Genomic DNA, 19948 nt, shown 5'->3' with positions numbered 1-19948 from the left:
GAGAGTATTGATTTCTTTTTCATGCATTTTATCAATAAATTCGAACGTAATTTCTTGATTACAGATGGAAGTAAAAATTCCTTTTTCATTAACCGTAAAAGGATAGATCATTGTAAAAAAGGGTGTTCCAAGAATAATTTCTTGTTGCATGTTTTTGACAAGTACAAATGTGGTTTTAAGACAAATGTTATCTTTACAAATATGAGCATTAGAAATTTTGTATTGTATTTTGAGTGTAGAGTTTGTTGCGCTGAATAACTGTACTTTTGTTTTTTCAAAATAACAAGTAGGAATAAGGCCTTCTTGAATGCAGTTAAGGTCTGCACCTGTATCGAGAAGGGCACATCCTTTAAGAATAAAGTCCTTGTTAATTACAATTTTAACATCAGAATACTATTTGTGAATGTTAACCTTTGATAAATAATTAAGAAATCCTTGGTTAATTTGAAAATCATCTTCATCTTCTGAAGAGATCTTTTCTTTTCCCTTATTGTTAATTTTTTCAAGTTTTGAATTTAAAATAAACATGTCTTGTTTAAATTTTTCACCTTGTTCCTTTATCATTTTAATTTCTTCTTTAGTTTGATTTACCTCTCTTTGTAAATCTTGTATGGTTAAATTTTCTTTTGGTAATTCTTTAGTTTTAAATTTGTTAATTATTTCTTTAAGATTATATCCTTCACTTATTTTGGGAAGTTTATCTTTTTCTAAATTTCTTTTTAATTTTTGTAAGTATTTATTCTTAATTTCTGGTTCTTGAATATGTTCAATCATTTCTAAAATAATTTCATTTGTTTTTGAAATAACATTAACAGATTTTGAACATTTGTTACATGAACAAAATCCTAAATCTTCTTGACAAGATTCTTCTGAAGAAGTGCTAGATGATAATTCTGAACTTGAATTTATTTCATTAATAAATTCTTTTTCAGATGAGCTTGAATAAGTGGTTTCTGAATCTTCTAAATCACTATTGATAATTAGATTCAGCATTTTTCTTTTTAATTTCTTTCCTATGTTAAGTTCTTTTATTTCTTGCTTAACTCTGCAGTCTCTTGCATAATGTCCCTTTTTTCCACATTTAAAGCATGTTTTTTGATTCTTAAAATTTTGAGGTTTATCCTTCTTTTGCACTTTTGCAGTTTCTTCAGTTATTTTCTTTCTCTTTTTATAGTATTTTTTGTCGTAATTTTTATAATATTTTTTGGAAGGTTTATATTTTTTATAATTCTTTTTTAAATATTTTCTTGAAGGTGCTTGAATCTTTTCATACCCATACTGAGCACAAAAGTCTCCTAATTCACCTTTGTTTCTTTTGAATTCAGATTTCATCTGAGATTGTATCTTAAGTTCATTACATAACTTAAGACCTTCATGATTAATAGTGCAAACAATTTGGCCATAAGTGATTGATTCATAATTTGTACCTAATGTTTCTTTAACACGATCCCTAACTCTTTGAGCAAAAAGCTTTGGTAATCCGCTTATGAATTTTTCTTTCCAAAAACCAGATCTTCCATCTGGTCTCCCCATGACTTTAGCAATAAATGTGTCTTTGTACCATTGAAAGTCTGATAATTTTGGACAAGTAAGGTTGAGAAGAATAACGCTATTTTTCTCATGTTGACTACTTTGTTTGCCTATGAATTGTCTAAAGATTGACCAAATTAAAGCTGCAACGGCATCACTTTCTTGTGTAGCGATTCCGTTTTCTTCTTTAATTTTCTTTGATTCGTAAATTTGTCTTTTTTCAAAAGGAGTAAGATAGTGATCCCACCATTCTTTAAGTGTTCCAGTGAATCCATGAGTAAGAAGAGAAACAATCTGTTCCTCTGAAGCTTTATTTGAATGTAGTTTGTAGGCAGTTGCTGCCATAGCCATTTTATATAAAAAGGAATGAAGTTGATGTTCAGTAAGACCATCAATTCTCCATTCATGAATTTCATTTCCTTGAAAGTTTCTTTGAGGAAGTAAGTCATTTGATTCTTCTGATAAAAGACTCGGTGGAGTAGGCTTTTTGTAATAGGTTCTTTGACTTTGACTTCTCCAATCTTTGATTTTATTTAAGTCAAAGGTTTCTTCCGTAAAATTTGACTCTAAAGCATTAATGGCTTCTTCTTTGGTTATTGTATTAATTTTTAGGTTTGAAGTTTGGCTAACTAATTCGTCAATTCTTTTAATAAGCAATTCGTTTTGTTTGTCAAAGTTAAAATTCTTAAGATTATGATCAAGTATGTTAAATTCAACTGGTTCCTCTAATTTTTCTTTTGATTTACTTGATTCTCCTTTTTCGTAAGTACTACAAGTTTTTATCTCAGTTAGGTTCTCTAACTGTTGTTCAATTCTTGTTGTTTGAGAAGCTATTGATTTAAGCATCTGATTTGTATAATTATTTTGACTAATTATTTGATCAATTTCTCCTTTACCTTTTGATTCTTTGTAAGGTGAGGCAAAGATTTCGTTTCCTTTATAATTAAATTTGATTGAGTTTTCTGGTGGATGAACAGATTTGACAAAGTAATTATCAGTAGTTTTCCAATTTTTAATTGGATTTTGAATAACATTAATTGTCTGTCTTTCTTTGACAAATTTGAAGAAAGGGATTTCTTCTTTTATTTGATTCATCTTTTTAAACCATTCTTCCCTAATTTGTTTTCTTTCTTCTTTAATATATTTTTTAAGGAATAATTTTCTATTTTTTGCATTAAGTTCATGATTATAATCTTTCTCAATTTTTCCCATATTCGGAATAAATTCTTCTTTATTAATAACCATAACATTTTTTCTTTCTTCGTAAAGATTTTCTCTTTGCTCTTCTGTTAAGATTTGTGATTCTGTAAGAGAATTTGACTCAGGAATTTCTTGATAATAACCTTGAGGTATTTCTGGTCCAAAGTCAACACCTTTGAGTTTAAAGTTTGTTTGACTTGGTTCTTCGTAAGTATAAAGACTTGAAATACTTTTTCTTCCTAAATCAATTGGTTGTCTAGAAGTTTGTCCTAGACTCTGACTTCTTGTGAGTAAGGGTTGAAAGTTAATTTTTACATTACCTTCATTGTCTTGAATAATTTTTGTGGCAACTGTTTTTTGTACTTCAGGAGTAATTTGGTAATCAGTTTCGTTTAAATTTGTAAACTACCATTCTCCCCCAGCCTGAATCTCATTCCATAGAAGTTTCTTGGGATGAGAGGCAAAGGACTTTCTATTATAATTTGCTTGTAACATAAGAGTTTCTCCTTTTTCACTTGTTTGAAGTGAATTTGGTAATATTGTTGAAGTTGTTGCTTTGTAATAAATTTGATAAATAAGTTCAAGATTTGAACTTCTTGAATCCATATTATAATCTTTAGTTTGAATGTCTAATGTTAATAATTTGTATAATGATTCATCATTAAGATTTGCCCTAATATTTGGATAACATTCAAAATAAATTGGACCTTCAGCAATATTTGATTCTAACATCCCTAAGAGGGAATCATTGAATTCATGATGCCTAGCATCACGAAGGACAACACAAACTGGTTTGTTAAGCCCTGCTCTGGTTAATGGAAATAGTCCCACTTGGACCATTCCAATATGAAGTCTATCATATTTTGACCTAAGGGATTCTAAATCTTCAAGACTAAAAAGTCTTTTTTGTTGTCTTGCTTCACAAGTTGTTAATGAAATAGATTTGTTAATTATTTTAACAAAATATTCTTCTTCTTTCTCAAGTGATCCTTTATGTTTGATAATTTGGCTTTCATGTTTAGTCATTTTCCAAATTTTATTTGAATCTTGACTTGGTAGGCTTTTACCATTCCAATTAGATAAACGTCTTTCAATTTTGCCAAGTGATATTTGTAATTCTTTTTTATCAGTTCTTTTGCTTGTCTCTATTCGTTCATTCTTATCTTCTTTCAAGAATTTTCCTTTGTTCATGATACTTTGAACTAGTTTATCCATCTTCTTTTCTAAGTTTTCAAAAATTTGAATGTTTTAAATTTTCCTAATCGGGAACGGCACCGGGACCACCCTAAACGCACTCCTGGCAACAGCGGGCTGACCAACGGATTTTCACTGCCTTACCAACGCTTAGCGAAAATCAAAGCATACAAGTTAAGAAAACTTTTGAAAAGATCAATGAATATGACCTTTATTATAACTCCTAGAGATTTTGAACAATCGGCATTACCAAATCTACTTTGAGACCTTTACTCCATTAAGCTCAACTCCAACAATGATAACTATTACTATTGGCCCTTAATCAAGAAGACATGTTTATGATTAAATCTCTTGTGAGCATATCGTCTCCAATTCACAACTAGAAAGACAATATTCTTATTTTCAACTTTAGTGTATGTATTTTGGAGTCCTCTTATTCCCTCTAAAATTTATATATTCCTTTAGGTTAACTCGTTGAATAAAATTCTCACTTGTGACCATCTTTGACAATAGTTCTACTCATATATCTTTCTTCACCTAAATATTAAGATTTAATTTCAATTGTAAAGTTGTACTATGACATGAACCCATATATATTTTTAAGGTTATTTGGTTATTTAAATTGTCAACTTCTTTAAATAATTATATAGCATAAACTTAAAATATTATGATCACAAACAATCTTGGTATCCTATTTACAAATGTATTTATAGGCTGGGAGTGTACAACATATGACATTCAACTATATGAATTCTTTTATTATGTCATTGTCTAATTTTCCCAAAATGGTTATTAACTGAATGGATATTAAAACTTCTAAACATATAAACTATTGTAAACCATGATTTTACGTCAACTTAAAATGCAAAAGGGATAACAAGTTTTTTTTTTTTTTTCTCATACGTATTTATATTTGATGGAACGTATAATGACTGATCTAATTTTTATTTTTTTAAATAAAAATTTGAATAATTATTGCGCGATATACGTTACACCTAACAAAAACGTCTTGTGAAGTATATTATAATACGAAAATGATCAAGTAAACGTTCATAAAATTGCTTATGGTTAATTTAATCATTCCTTAATTCTTCAATTAAAAATTCTAAGATATTATAGTTGTAGTTTCATACACAATTAAAATCTTTTTTAGACATTTTTTGTTTAATTTACTAATTCTATTTGAATATCACAATTCTACTTTGGAATGAATTTCATTTATTTATGCAAATAAATAAGTAACCTAATTGTTGATTTATTATGTGTTTAAGGGTGCTCATGTTAAATACTAAACCGCATTTTATAAAATTTTTATTAAGTAAGTTTATTAAGTGTGAACCAATTTTTTTTTTTAATAAAACAATGAATTATAAAAAAAAATAGTTATTGTTCCAAATTATATGCTAATCATGTTATCGTCTTGAATTTGTTATTAAAAAACAATCTTAACCATAATTTATCCGGACATTCTATTTTACCAACAATAATAACTACAATAGTCTCAAATGGTAGGACTGTTGAGTTGGTACAATTCTATCCATGCATATGGTGGGACCTAACGAAAAAAGTTATATTTGTCGTAAGAAAAATTATTATAAAATATTTTCCAAGCACCATTGAGTCTTGCAAATCATTAGATTATTAGTCATTTGTTGAAGGATAAATTTCAATAATACTCATTGAGTTTTTCAAATATATATATGACACTTCATCCCTAAAGTCTTAAAAATTTATCAGAAACCTTCCTAAAATTTAAATTTATCAAATTTAAATTGTTAAATATATGTGAGAAAATAAATTTTATCCTTAAGAAAATATTAGTTTTATCTTTTTTTTTTCGATTATGATAAGATAACTTAAGAAAAATGACATTAATTTAATAAATTAAGTTAAAAAAAATTGTTCAATTAAGTAGAATATGTTTTCAAAACTGAACTTGTAAGCGAATTGGACACACATTTTTGGGTTGACCAATCTAATTGACTTGATTGATTCGAGTACATAAACATGAAAACATAATTAAATTATTATTTTAAGATTTTCAAAATTTATGAAAAATAAATAATACTAGTAATTCAAAAAAAAAGCCTAGATAATTAGATTATTCCAAGTTTTTTCATATACAAATTTCATGCAAATTAAATAACTAAATATATATAGTTTAAAAAATAGTTTGAATCATCCGATTGGTTGAATTACACTCTCTTTATGAGACTAGTACACAAAGTGTATCTACTTTTTCATTCGTTCGTGTAACATTATCCATTGTATTAACTTCTAGTGTGTACATGTTACTGAATGTACACAAGAAAGGACACTAAGCTATTATCAAGCAATAAAAAGAGTTAGCTTAGGCTCCCCTAGCCACAAAGTTAAGTGTGATTTGTGAAATACTTATTTCATAAAATAATATCAAATACAATCATTGTCCTCCAAGGGTGACTCAACTAATAAATTCAAAACTTTCCTGATTACATGACCAAAGTTTGAGTCTTAGAGACTACGTCATTTGAGATAATACCTTAGAATTCAAGTTTTGAGAGCTATGACTTCCCCAAAGATAGCATGAGAATATAATAAAAATTGTATAGAAATATAATGATTTAAAAATAAGTTGTTATATAAAAATTTGGGAATAGCCATTGCTACTTCTTGTTATTAATTCGTAAAAATTTCTCCGTTATTATTTGCTTTATGATAATAATGCACTCTTTTGCGTATCAATTTTTATATTATAATTATTTCATTCCTAAGTATAGACATTTTATGAAGTAAACATAACTTAAATTCTTAAATTCATTTCCAACTTAGTATGAGTTAGTATGCATTTTCATGTACTTAAAGGTTCAAATTAGAGAGGGTTGAAAAATAGGAATGGAATAGGAGATGAGCTACTCTGGTTATGTAACCCTAGGCCGAATGTGAACTTCCAACTGATTAGCAGCAGCAACAACAACAACAACAACAATATAATTATAACAGTGATTAACAAATGTGCATACATAGGTTTAAGCCCTTTCATGCCCTTTCTATGTGAATTTTTTTTTCTTTGAACTCTATCTTGACTAATTACTAATAAATAAATGAATAAATGCACATAAGTCACAAATTTTGTGAAAGACTAGTAGTTATAATGATAGAAACTTATATTTGGCTTTTGAAATAAAAGGAGTTGTCATAGCGTAAGGTTGCATTAGTTTATAAAATAAAATGTATTGTCATACTGTAAAACAAATAATTTGGCAAATACTTTTATTAATTGCTAACATACACTGAATTGAGATGGATTAACTATTTTATATTTTATGGTTAGAATTTCCATTTTATCCTACTCCACATTGGATGTACTAACTGCTAGGGTGTGGCTCACATTGGAGTCGGTAGCCACACCACCCAGCCGCAATCGTTGATGCTAGAAACCGATGGCCACCAAACTCTGCCTACCATGTTGAATTGTAGCCACCTCTATTTGACTTTTACCCCCAATCCATGTATATATATATGTGTGTGTGTGTGTGTGTGTGTGTGTGTGTGTGTGTGTGTGTGATGTATGTGTGCGTAATCTGTGCGTTGAGTGGCAAGATTGTGAGTTGCGTGCTGTGGTGTGTGCAGAGAGAGGGAGTTGCAGAGTGCGGTGTGGTGTTGTGCAGAGTAGGGTGAGGCAGAGTGTGTGTTGTAGAGAAAAAGAGAGAGAGAGTCGAGTTGAGGGCAATAACCTCCTCCTCCTTGTTATTCTCCCGGTTATAGTGGATTGTGTGTTCTCCCGTGGACGTAGGTCACAGTGGACGGAACCACATAAATCTAGTCTTGTATTATGGTTGTATATTTTGCTTGTGCGATTTTTGCTCATAGATCCACCCCCCCAACAAATGGTATCAGAGTCAGGTTGGAGCAACATTGTCAGATCGGAGCAAAATTCCAAGATTGGAGCCTTTGCCTAGTAGCTCAAACTCGGTTTCGAGACCACCAAACCGTTCGTATTGTTGAGACGAAGCCAACGGTGGTAACTGGAACTCAAACGGAGCTCAGAAGAGGCTGCACGTGCTCACACGTGCCACCGACGGAAAGACCGCATCCAACACGCACCACCACGCGCTGGTTGGTGATTGGTAGGTGCGCTCACGCGCCAGCAAGGGATTGGAAGGTGGGATCATATGCTCCCACGCACCAACACACGTATAGTGAGCATCCGAAGGTTGAAGACGCTAACATCAGCTGCCACATTAGCAGGTCCATGAACACATAGCGCCACGTCATTAAGCTACGTTAGCACTGAGTCGCCTGCACAGTCGGCAGCCATGTCAGCGAGGGACCCACGCCACCTTAGCATTCAGGACCGTGCCACGTCTGTAGCTGGGACCCACAGAGGGCCCCACATGTCACGTCGGCAAGTGGTCCCTACATGAGGTGGGCCCCGGTGCCACGTTAGTAGGTGGGCCACGCAGGAGGTGGGTCAATACCACATTAGCAAATGGTGTCAAGTAACTACGTCAGTGTCCGTTAACGGCATCAAGAATATTCCATTAACTTTGATAGAGAGTTGACTGGTGTTTGATCGGTTTGACTTGAAGTTTAACCGAGCTTTTCAAAGCCATTTCGAGTTGATTTTTCGAATGACTTGAATCATTTCTAAGGTTTTCGGCTGTTTCGGAGCCATTGACGGTGTCCGTTTTGTGAGATTCGGAGCAAAATGGCAGTTGTTGGCACTTTAAAATTTGAGGTGGATAAGTTTGATGGGTGAAACAACTTCAGCTTGTGGCAAAGCACGATGAAGGATATTTTGATTCAACAAGGCTTGATAAAGTCGTTGATCAGGAAGAAGCTAGATGATATCAAAGATGACAATTGGACCAAATTAGAGATGAAGACGGTCAGCACAATTCGATCATGTCTAGCAAATGAAGTCAAATATTTGGTGTTAGACAAAACCTCACCGATGGAGCTCTGGACGAAATTGGAGCAAAGATATATGTCAAAGTCCTTACTAATAAGTTGTTTCTGAAGAAGAAACTTTATCAACTCCAAAAGAATGAGGGAAGTAGTCTTTTTAATCACATAAATGATTACAACAAGATTTTGACCCAATTGTTGAGCCTCGACGTGAAAATTGATGAAGAGGATAAGGTGCTTCTACTTTTGTCATTTCTACCAGTTTCATTTGATGGTCTGGTAACTGCATTACTCGTGAGGAAGGATACCTTGAAGTTGGATGATGTGATGACATTCACTTCAAGATTCTGAGATGTTAAGAAAGCCGATTGTGACTTCTCATGAGCAAGCTTTGGTGGCTAATAGTAAGGAAGAAGTAAAAATCAAAAGCTCGAAGGTAAACAATGGCATTCAAAATCAAGAGGACGAAATACGAGTGAGATCGTATGTTATTGGTGTGATAAAAAGGGGCACTTCAAGAGGGCCTGTGAAGATTGAAAATGATACGAAGAAGCAAAGAAGACACGGGATGGTGTCAATGTATCGGAGCATGCCACATGGCATGGTAATGATGAGGTCCTTGTAATGGCGAACAACTTACATCGAAAAATCAATTAAAGAAATGTGTAGTGTCAATACTGCAAGAAGTATGACCATATGAAGAGAGAGTGCCGAAAATTGATGAGAAGGAACATGAATGTTCGTTGCAGTCCAAACGACGATGGATAAGTTTTGGATTTTGGGAGTTCAGTTCATGTTTGTTTTAAGAAAGATTTTTTCCACTCTTTCAAAGCAGTTCGTAGTACAGTATCACTCAATGATGGGTCTTCATGCGATGTCAGAGGGATTGGATCTGTGAAGCTGAAGACGCCTGTTGGAGCGGTCCGTATTTTGGATGATGTAAACTTCGTTCCAAGGATGTGAAGAAATTTTGTAACGACCCGAATAAAAATGGTCTTTAAACAATAAAAGAAAAGGGAAATGGACGTTGGGAAAGAAGGGAAGCTGCCAAGCTTCGTCAACGAACACAGGGTTTCGTTGAGGAAGGCTTAAGAGAATTCATCGACGAACATAGGGCTTTGTCGACCAGAACCAAGAGGGGTTTTGAGGCAGCCTGAATTTCGTCGACGAATACAGGGTCTCATCGACGAAATTTGTGAAGGACTCGTCAACGAAGAATGGGCTCGTCGACAAAATCCCCTATTTTATATATACGAAAATCCGGATTTTTAAAGCTTCTTTAAGAAGCTAACTCTTTTCTCTCTCCCTCCCCTTCGGCTCTCTCTCTCTCTCTCTCTCTCTCTCTCTCTCTCATCATTTTTGGGCCAAATATACATCGGGTCGACGATCCGAAGTGACCACGACGCTCCTGGCGGAGTTCTCTTCAAATCTGCTGGAGCGGATCGTGGGAGAAAGCTAGTTGGAAATCATCCTAGAATTGAGGTAAGGTCTTTTAAGCCATATTTGGTCTTGCGCTAGTTATAAGAAATGTTGTGCGCATGAAAATACTGCAGTTTAATACTGGGGGTTTTCAGTTTCAGAGTATTGGTCAGGGAACCCCTTAGGTGTTAAACTTGAATGCTTTTGGGTAAAAACTTTCTACTCAATATTTGGGTTTTTGATAGTTGAGGAAAGTATTGTATGCTTAGAAATACTGAACTTTAATACTGGGAATTTCCATTTTTAGGGTATTGAGTTGGGAACCCTGCGGGTGCTGGGAAGATTTTCTTATGGGCTTTTCAAGAATCAGGTAAGGGGATAAATTAAGTTAGTTTTGTTTTAAGAAAATACTTGTATATATATATATATATATATATATATATATATATATATTTAGCATCTGATTTATAGAAAATAAATATATTTATATATATGTGTTATATTTGCAAAAGACTGTGAAAATGAATGTATGATGGAATATGTGAAAATCCGTTTGTGTGGCATTAGTAAAAATGTTGTGAAATACTGTTTTCTGAGAATGTGGATGATATGAATTTTTATGATAGAAAAACCGGCTACGGGCCGAGATATTTTTATATATATATGATTTGCTAATGTATGAGCCATGTTATGTGGATATGTTTGTCGGCGTATGAGCTGTGCTATGTGGATGAGATTTGCCAGCGTATGGGCTGTGCTATGTGATTTGCCGGTGTACGGGCCAAACTATGTGATTTGCCAACGTACGGGCTGTGTTATGTGATTTGCCGGTGTATGGGCCGAGCTATGATAAAATGTGTAATACTGGCGTACGGGTCGATGATTTTCATGATATACGTATATATGCAAAATAATATGATTGATATGAAAATAAATGATATGAGATATCCATGTATCACAGTTTTAGTATATGTATATGATATCAGAACCTGGTTGGCTTGGTTTAGGCTAACACTTGCACGGTACCATTGCTATGTATCCATGGTCTTCGTGATCATGATATCTGTGTTAACGCCACTGTACAGAGTGGTGTGAGATTGGATGGTTGATGTGGTTATTTTCAAGAAGTGTGCTGTTATCGCCCCTGGTGTATGAACTAGTCTGGGTAGACCTATCGGACCTACAGACTAGACTATTAACTTGGCAGTGGTCGGCCAACCATTGTCAGGTCCTACCTTTGGGCCACACAATCCAGTCATGTGGGGGTAATACATGACAACAGCCAGCTAGCCTATCAGGATTGTTTTTATGTGATATGAGATGAGATATGCTTATGAAATGCAGTATGTTCTGCCATGTTTTGATATTCATATGTTTTCCTAGATTTGATAAACTGTACTGGATATGATATGTATTGTAACGACCTCAAATTTCTTATAATTTTTAATTTTTTTTTATATATACAACAAACATTCCTACGCAGTAGAAACATATATCATGAAACCATTTATACATAAACTGTACAATACCAGATTCTAGAATATACAGACCATACGCAAAAAATGCCATTCAAATATTATCTATCCCAAAAACATACACATCTCTGCCAAAAACTCACCCTATAACCAAGGTGATCAATCACTCTCTCTATCCGCGAGCCTGATCTGCTCGCCTATCTGGCTCACCTGAAAAATTTTAAGATAATGGCATGAGTCGACGGTTAGTAAGTGGAAATATGCTATTACTAGTGTGTGGCAACTAAGTTAAGGATACTTTTAAAATAAAGACTGAACTCTAATGCAATAAATCATCTATAAATCATATCTTTCAAGCATATCTTTCTTTCTTTATTTAAAACATATTGTATCATTTGTTTCTACTTTTCATACTGGTAATATCATACTATACTGTAAAATTGTAAACATATATATATATATATATATATATATATATATATATAACTGTGCTTTTATCCCTAGAACTCTGTGCGTCATGATTTGACCTCTCATGTCAGGGTTGTGCGGCCCGTAGGCAGGACTCTATCTAGTCGGCCCTCCAGATAGGTCATCATACTCTGCACTACCTCAGCCCGGCCAAACTGTATCCTCTCCTAAGCTCGGGACTGGCTACTACCTTGTCAAACCGGCCCCCTCAACCCAATGTACTGGGGAGCTGCATACTCTCCGAGCACGGCTGACGGTACCCACATACTATCTGAACTATGTGGTTGCACTCTATCTGTATCTAGCAACGGTACCGTGTTCTGTAATCTGTACCTGTCTGTGTAACTTTCCTCAGGGATTTGATACTATATACATATATACATATATATACTCTTTTACTATTTTCATCGTGTTTCCACAATTACCATAACTCTGTCTTTCTGTACTGTAAACACTATATCTGTAGCATCTTGATGCTACCTCTGTATATCTATCTGTGTATACTGTATATATACTCTGTCTGTGTTCTGTATATTATGGTAATAGGAAAAACATGGCATGTTAAACTCTGTATTTACTGTTCTGCATAAGCTGTGATATAAATATTGTTCTGAATAACACTGTATACATGTATATGTATGTATATTTTTCTGTAAACATAAATCTATATCTGTATATTCTGTGTAAGTCCACATACTGAAAAAGCTTTATAAACTACATATACTATTATTAACTATGTACTCAGTATAGTATGATACATCACAAAACTATATAAATTCTTTATCTCATGAAAATCTACTCAGGCCACACAAGCATTTAATTTATATTCTGTATAAACTAAATAATAATTTGGTATGAATCTATGTCTATAAAATCTCTGAATACTTTATAAAAATTCCTAGCATAGCATATTTCCTTTACCTCAACTTTGAAAAGGCCCTATAAAAATCTGGCTGTATACCCGCAGGATTCCTAACCCGACATCCTGAAAATGCAATCTCCCAGAACAAAACATCAGTATTTTCTAGTCTACATCATTTTCTATAACTGTCAAGAAGTCAAAAACTCAATAAAAGACCTTTCCCAGAATTTGGGATGAAATCCAACTTCGTTTTCTCGACGATCTGCTCTGGCAGATTTGTGGAGAACTCCGCCAAGAGCGTCGTGGTAGCTTTGGATCGTTGATCCGGAGACCGGTGGGGCCGAAAATGAAGAGAGAAGGGAGAGAGAGTCGTAGAGAGAGAGAGAGAGAGAGAGAGAGAGAGAGAGAGAGCTCGGAGGAAAATGATAAAAATCCCGGATTTCAACTATTTATAACAGGGGATTTCGTTGACGAGACCCTGTGTTCGTCGACGAGTCCTTCACAGATATCATCGACGAGAACCTGTATTCGTCGATGAAATTCAGGCTGCCTCCGAACCCCTCTCGGTAATTTCACGTCGACGAAGCCTTGTGTTCGTCGACGAAATTTCTTAACCACTCGTCGACGAATCCCTGTATTCGTCGACGAGTCCTTGTAATTTCTTGAATTTCTTTTATTCTCCAAAATGCAACGTCGTCGACAAACGCGGACTCTATGGCCTCCTTCTGTTTCTGTATCTATTTTCCTCTCTCTTTAATATTTGAATATGGATATTTTCTGGGTCGTTACAAGTATGGTATATGTAAAATACGATATACTCATGTTGTCACACACTAGTATTAATTTATTTCCCTTACTGAGAGGTGTCTCACCCTTAAATCTTATTAACTTTTCAGGAGCCCCGGATAAGAGAGCGGGAAAAGCCCCGCAGAATTAGTGTTGTTTATCTGCCCTCTGCGAAGGGTACGTTTTTGGTAGGGATAGTTAGGTTTTGTGGGATTTGTCCCTAGATTTCATTTTTGGGATGTATATATGGAAGTACAGTGATTGTAGTAACTCTGTTATATTGTGATGTATGATATGATGGTATGTAAATGATTGTACATTTTCTGCTGCGTAGGCTTCTGCTGTATGTTCTGATGTATCCTTGGTACCCACGGGTCCAGGTGGATTGTGACCTGCTGAGTTAGAATGTGAGATGTGGGGTATTGATTTTATGATGATATTATTATAAAAAAAAAAATTTATGTGGAAAATGAGCAGGTCGTGACAGTTTGGTATCAGAGCCTAGGTTGCTAGGTTCTATAGACTTTAGAGTGCAGTAGAGACAATACCGAGTTTAGGAAATGATTTGAGGTTTTATTCTACAGTCTAGAAGCAGGACTTCCGTGGTAATTTATGTGTTTTTCCTGGGGTGACGATTTCAGGAAAACCATAGTAAGCTATTATCGGGTTGTGTTCCTAGAATGTAGGACTGAGGATTAGAAATGAGTTAAAAATGTTGAGATAAGTGGTGAGGATAGGTGGGTAAATTATGAGGATAGGATTACTGAATTGCAACTACTATTTTCCAAGATGGATCCATAAGGAAATAATGCCCATGCGAGTGGCAGTGATGGAGCAGGACCATCAGGTGCAGCTGGGACCGTCTCTAACCCAGTATTACGTAGCATGACTCAGCAGGTTATGGCTGAGATTGCTAGGAGTTTGAGGGAGCAGAGTGGTCCATCTGCAGGCCATGGGTGCACCATAGAGAAGTTCACGAAGATGAATCCTCCAGAATTCTTAGGTGGAGTTGATCCTGTAGCCGCTAAGAACTGGATGCAGGAGATTGAGAAGATTTTGGCTATACTATGTACTGAGGAATAGAGGGTCCTCTTTGCCACCTATAGACTGACAGGAGAGGCTAAAAGGTGGTGGACTACGGTGAGACTGCTGGAGCAGCAGAGGGTGACTTTGATAGCCATTACATGAGACCGATTTAAGGAGCTGTTTTTCGATAGATATTTTTCAGCTACTGTTAGGGAGGCTAAGGTAGAAGAGTTCCTAAGTCTGAAGCAGGGATAGCTATCGTTCCAGCAGTACGCAGCACATTTTATCGAGCTCTCTTGTTTCGCCCTATACATTGTTCATGATGAAGCGAAGAAAGCCAGACAGTTTGAGAGAGACTTTAGACGGAGCATATTCAAGCAGGTGGTGGTGCTTCAGATCCAGGACTTTGCTGAGTTAGTCGACAGGGCGGCCTTGGTAGAGATTGGTGAGCATCTTGATGCAGAGGAGCAGGGACAGAGGAAAAGACCTGCATCTACGGGCTACCAGCAGGGTCATGGACTAGGCCAGTGGAGGAGAGGTAATCATGGCAGAGGACGGAGACAGGAGACGGGAGGACGTGAGATGCAAATAGGGCAGGGTCCTCCAATTTGTCAGACTTGCGGTAGGAGGCACTAGGGGGAGTGTCGAGCTGGTGGTATGGTGTGCTATCGCTGTGGTAGATCGGGGCACATGGTGCGAGACTGTCCTATCCCACCAGAAGGAGTTTTGCTGTGCTATCGCTGCGGTTAACCGGGGCATATGGTACGAGACTGCCCTACCCCAACGGATACAGTTCCAGCTCCTAGACTATATCGGGGAGGTTATTAAGCACCACGTGGGGGCAAGCAGAGGAATATGGCTCAAGCCAGGGTGTTTCAGGTGACTTGGTGACAGGTATGGTGATTATGCTTTCTTTTAAAGTTATAGCATTATTTGATTCAGGAGCTACACGCTCGTTCATGTCTGCGGGGTGTGTTAAATTATGTGGGGCTGAAAAACAGTCATTAGATGTTGAATTGTTGGTATCTACACCGACTAGGTCGGTAGTGAGATGTAGTAGGGTGCTCCGGGATTGTTTAGTTAATATTCAAGGAAAGATTTTGCCTGCCGATCTGATAGTGCTAGATATGCACGAGTTCGATGTTATATTTGGTATGGATTGGCTAGTAGCTAATTTTGCCAGCATAGATTGTCGTGCATGAGAAGTGATATTCAGACCCACGGGGAAAGCAGAGTTTAAGTTCGTAGGGTCGCGAGTGCAATCCTCGCCTCAGCTAGTTTCAGCTATTCAAGCCAGGAGATTACTGCTGAGTGGTTGTCAAGGGTTTGTGGTTGTTGTAAAAGAGATGTCAGAAAATGAATTAAAGCTCGCCAGCACACCTGTAGTAAAGGAGTATGTAGATGTTTTCACATATGAGTTACCATGCTTGCCACCTGACGGTGAGGTAGATTTCTTTATTGATCTACCTTTCGGTACAACGCCGATTTCTAAAGTACCCTACTAGATGGCGCCAGTAGAATTGGCAGAATTGAAGAATCAGTTGCAAGATCTGCTTGATAAGGGTTTCATACGACCCAGTGTATCTCTGTGGGGAGCTCCAGTTTTATTTGTGAAGAAGAAAGACAGGACTATGAGGATGTGTATAGACTATAGAGAGATTAATAAAGTAACAATCAAGAACAAGTATCCTCTACCCTATATTGACGATTTGTTTGATCAGCTCTAGGGTACATGGGTGTATTCGAAGATTGACCTCAGATTCGGCTACCATTAGGTGAAGGTGAAAGCAGAAGACATCTCGAAGACTGTTTTTAGGACCAGGTATGGGCATTACGAGTTTCTTGTTATGCCGTTTGGTCTGATGAATGCTCCTACAGTATTTATGGACTTAATGAACAGAGTCTTTCACCGATACCTAGACCAGTTTGTTGTTGTATTTATTGATGATGTACTGGTCTATTCGAGGAGCTATGAGGAGCATGAGACGCACCTGAGGCAGGTTTTGCAGACACTTTGGGAAAAGAAGTTGTACGCCAAGTTTAGTAAATGTGAATTTTGGCTTGAGAAGGTCGTGTTCTTGGGGCATGTTTATCTGGAGACGGAATTTCTGTAGATCCTAGCAAGATTGAGGCTGTAGTGAATTGGGCTAGACCGAGGAATGTCCAGGAGATAAGGAGTTTCTTGGGGCTAGCTGGGTATTATCGCCGATTTGTAGAGGGATTCTCAGCTTTGTTAGGACCTTTAACACGACTGACGAGGAAGAATATCATATTTGAGTGGAACGACAGCTGTGAGCAGTGTTTTCAGGAGCTAAAGCAGAGATTAGTCACAGCGCCTGTATTGATCATCCCATCTGGGGGTGAAGGTTACACTATTTACAGTGATGCGTCCTTGAAGGGACTTGACTGTGTGTTGATGCAGCATGGCAGGGTAGTGGCGTATGCGTCCAGGCAGTTGAAAGAATATGAGAAGAACTACCCTACACATGATCTTGAATTGGCTGCAGTGGTACACGTACTGAAAATTTGGAGGCATTACCTGTATGGCAAGCAGTGTGAGATCTTCTCCGACCACAAGAGCTTAAAGTATTTCTTCACGCAAAAGGAACTGAATATGAGGTAGAGAATGTAGTTGGAGCTGATTAAGGATTTTGATTGTACCATTAGTTATCACATAGGGAAAGCAAATGTGGTAGCTAATGCGTTGAGCAAAAAATCCAAGGAGCCAGTGTTGGCGGCTATGGGGATCCAGCATCCGATCATGATAGATCTGGAGAGACTCGGCATAGAGTTAGTAGAGAGTGATCTTCTAGTATGTATTGCCAGCCTAGTGGCACAGCCTACCCTGCAAGAAAGAATTAAAGCCGCTCAGAAGGAGGATCCAGAATTAGTAGAGGTGATAGACAGAGTACAGAGTGGGCAGGGGGAGGAGTTCAGTATTGTAGATGACGGAGCTTTGCGGTTCCGTTCCAGATTATGCGTTCCTGCCGATATTGAGATCAGGAGACCATTCTAGAGGAAACTCACAGATCTTTGTATATAGTCCATCCTGGTAGTACAAAGATGTACAGAGATCTGCGAGAGTCATACTGGTAGAGTGGTATGAAGAGGGAGATTGCCGAGTATGTAGCCCAGTGTCTGACATGCCAACAGGTAAAGGCTGAGCACTAGAGGTCCGCAAAGCAGTTGCAGCCATTATTTATCTCAGAGTGGAAGTGGGATCATATATCTATGGACTTTGTGTCAGGACTGCCAACGACATTACATGGTCAAAATGCCATTTGGGTGATTGTGGACCGTTTGACGAAGACCGCCCACTTTATACCTATCAAGATCAACTACTCCCTTAGCCATTTAGCGGAGATCTACATTCAGGAGATAGTTCGTTCTCATGGAGTGCCAGTATCTATTGTATCAGATCGAGACCCACAATTTACGTCACGATTTTGGAGGAGCTTGCAGGAGGCTCTGGGGTCTCAATTATCGTTTAGTACGACATTCCATCAGCAGTCAGATAGGCAGACTGAGAGGATGATACAGATATTAGAGGACATGCTCCGCGTGTGTGTACTAGATTTTGGGGGTAGTTGGACTCAGTTCATGTTATTAGTAGAATTTGCGTACAATAATAGTTACCAATCCAGCATAGGCATAGCACCATTTGAGGTACTATACAGTAGGAGATGTCGATCTCCTTTGTTTTGGGATGAAGTGGGTGAGCGGTGAGTTGTGGGGCCTGAGCTTGTGCATCAAGCGTGTGATAAGGTTCAGCTTATCAAGGACAAGATCAGTGCAGCTCAAAGCCGACAGAAGAGTTATGCCGACCATCGCCGCAGGAAATTAGAGTTTGACGTGGGGGACCATGTGTTTTTGAAGATAGCTCCAATGAAAGGGGTTATGCGATTTGGAAAGAAGGGTAAACTTAGTCCTAGGTTTATCGGTCCATTTGAGATTCTAGATAAAATGGGGCCGGTAGCCTATAGACTAGCTTTGCCACCGGTGTTATCCAGGATCCACGACGTATTCCATGTTGCTATGTTGAGGAAATACGTTCCCGACCCTTCTCATATCATCAGTTACGATGAGTTGGAGCTTAGTGATTCATTGAGGTATGAGGAGGTACCAGTACAGATTCTGGATAGGAAAGTGCAGGAGCTATGTAACAAGAAGATTCCTTAGGTAAAAGTTTTGTGGAGGAATCATGCAGTAGGAGAGGCTTCTTGGGAGTCCGAGGAACAGATGAGGCAGAAGTATCCGCATCTATTCCAAGAAGTATGATAAGGGAAAATATAAGTAGTTAAGTGGTTTTCTTTTGCAGGTACATGAAATGGTTAATTAGTGTGGTATTTTTGGTTCTAGGAGAATTTTTCTTTTGTATATGTAATCTCCTAAGACTCAGATTGTAACCACGGTATTCCTCCACCATAAGTGAGGGTAGGTAATAAAATGAGTAGACCACTTTTCCTGGTTAAGGGATGGCGAGTTACGGGAACAATAAATTTCGAGGACGAAATTTTTATAAGGAGGGGGGGATGTAACAACCCGAATAAAAATGGTCTTTAAACAATAAAAGAAAAGGGAAATGGAAGTTGGGAAAGAAGGGAAGCTGCCAAGCTTCGTCGACGAACACAGGGCTTTGTTGACGAGAAAATACCGAGAGGGGTTCTGAGGCAGTCTGAATTTCGTTGACGAATACAGGGTCTCGTCGACGAAATTTGTGAAGGACTTGTCGACGAAGAACGGGCTTGTCGACGAAATCCCCTATTTTATATATACGAAAATCCGGATTTTTAAAGCTTCTTTAAGAAGCTAACTCTTTTCTCTCTCTCTCTCTCTCTCTCTCTCATCATTTTTGGGCCAGATATACGTCGAATCGACAATCCGAAGTCACCACGATGCTCGTGGCAGAGTTCTCTCCAAATCTGCTGGAGTGGATCGTGGGAGAAAGCTAGTTGGAAATTATTCCAGAGTTGAGGTAAGGCTTTTTAAGCCATATTTGGTCTTGCGCTAGTTATAAAAAATGTTGTGCGTATGAAAATACTGAAGTTTAATACTGGAGATTTTCAGTTTCAGGGTTTTGGTCAGGGAACCCCTCAAA

Source organism: Malania oleifera, chromosome 12 (assembly GCF_029873635.1).
Source record: "Malania oleifera isolate guangnan ecotype guangnan chromosome 12, ASM2987363v1, whole genome shotgun sequence".
NCBI classification, from domain to species: domain Eukaryota; kingdom Viridiplantae; phylum Streptophyta; class Magnoliopsida; order Santalales; family Ximeniaceae; genus Malania; species Malania oleifera.
Note: the sequence above shows the minus strand (reverse complement) of the source record.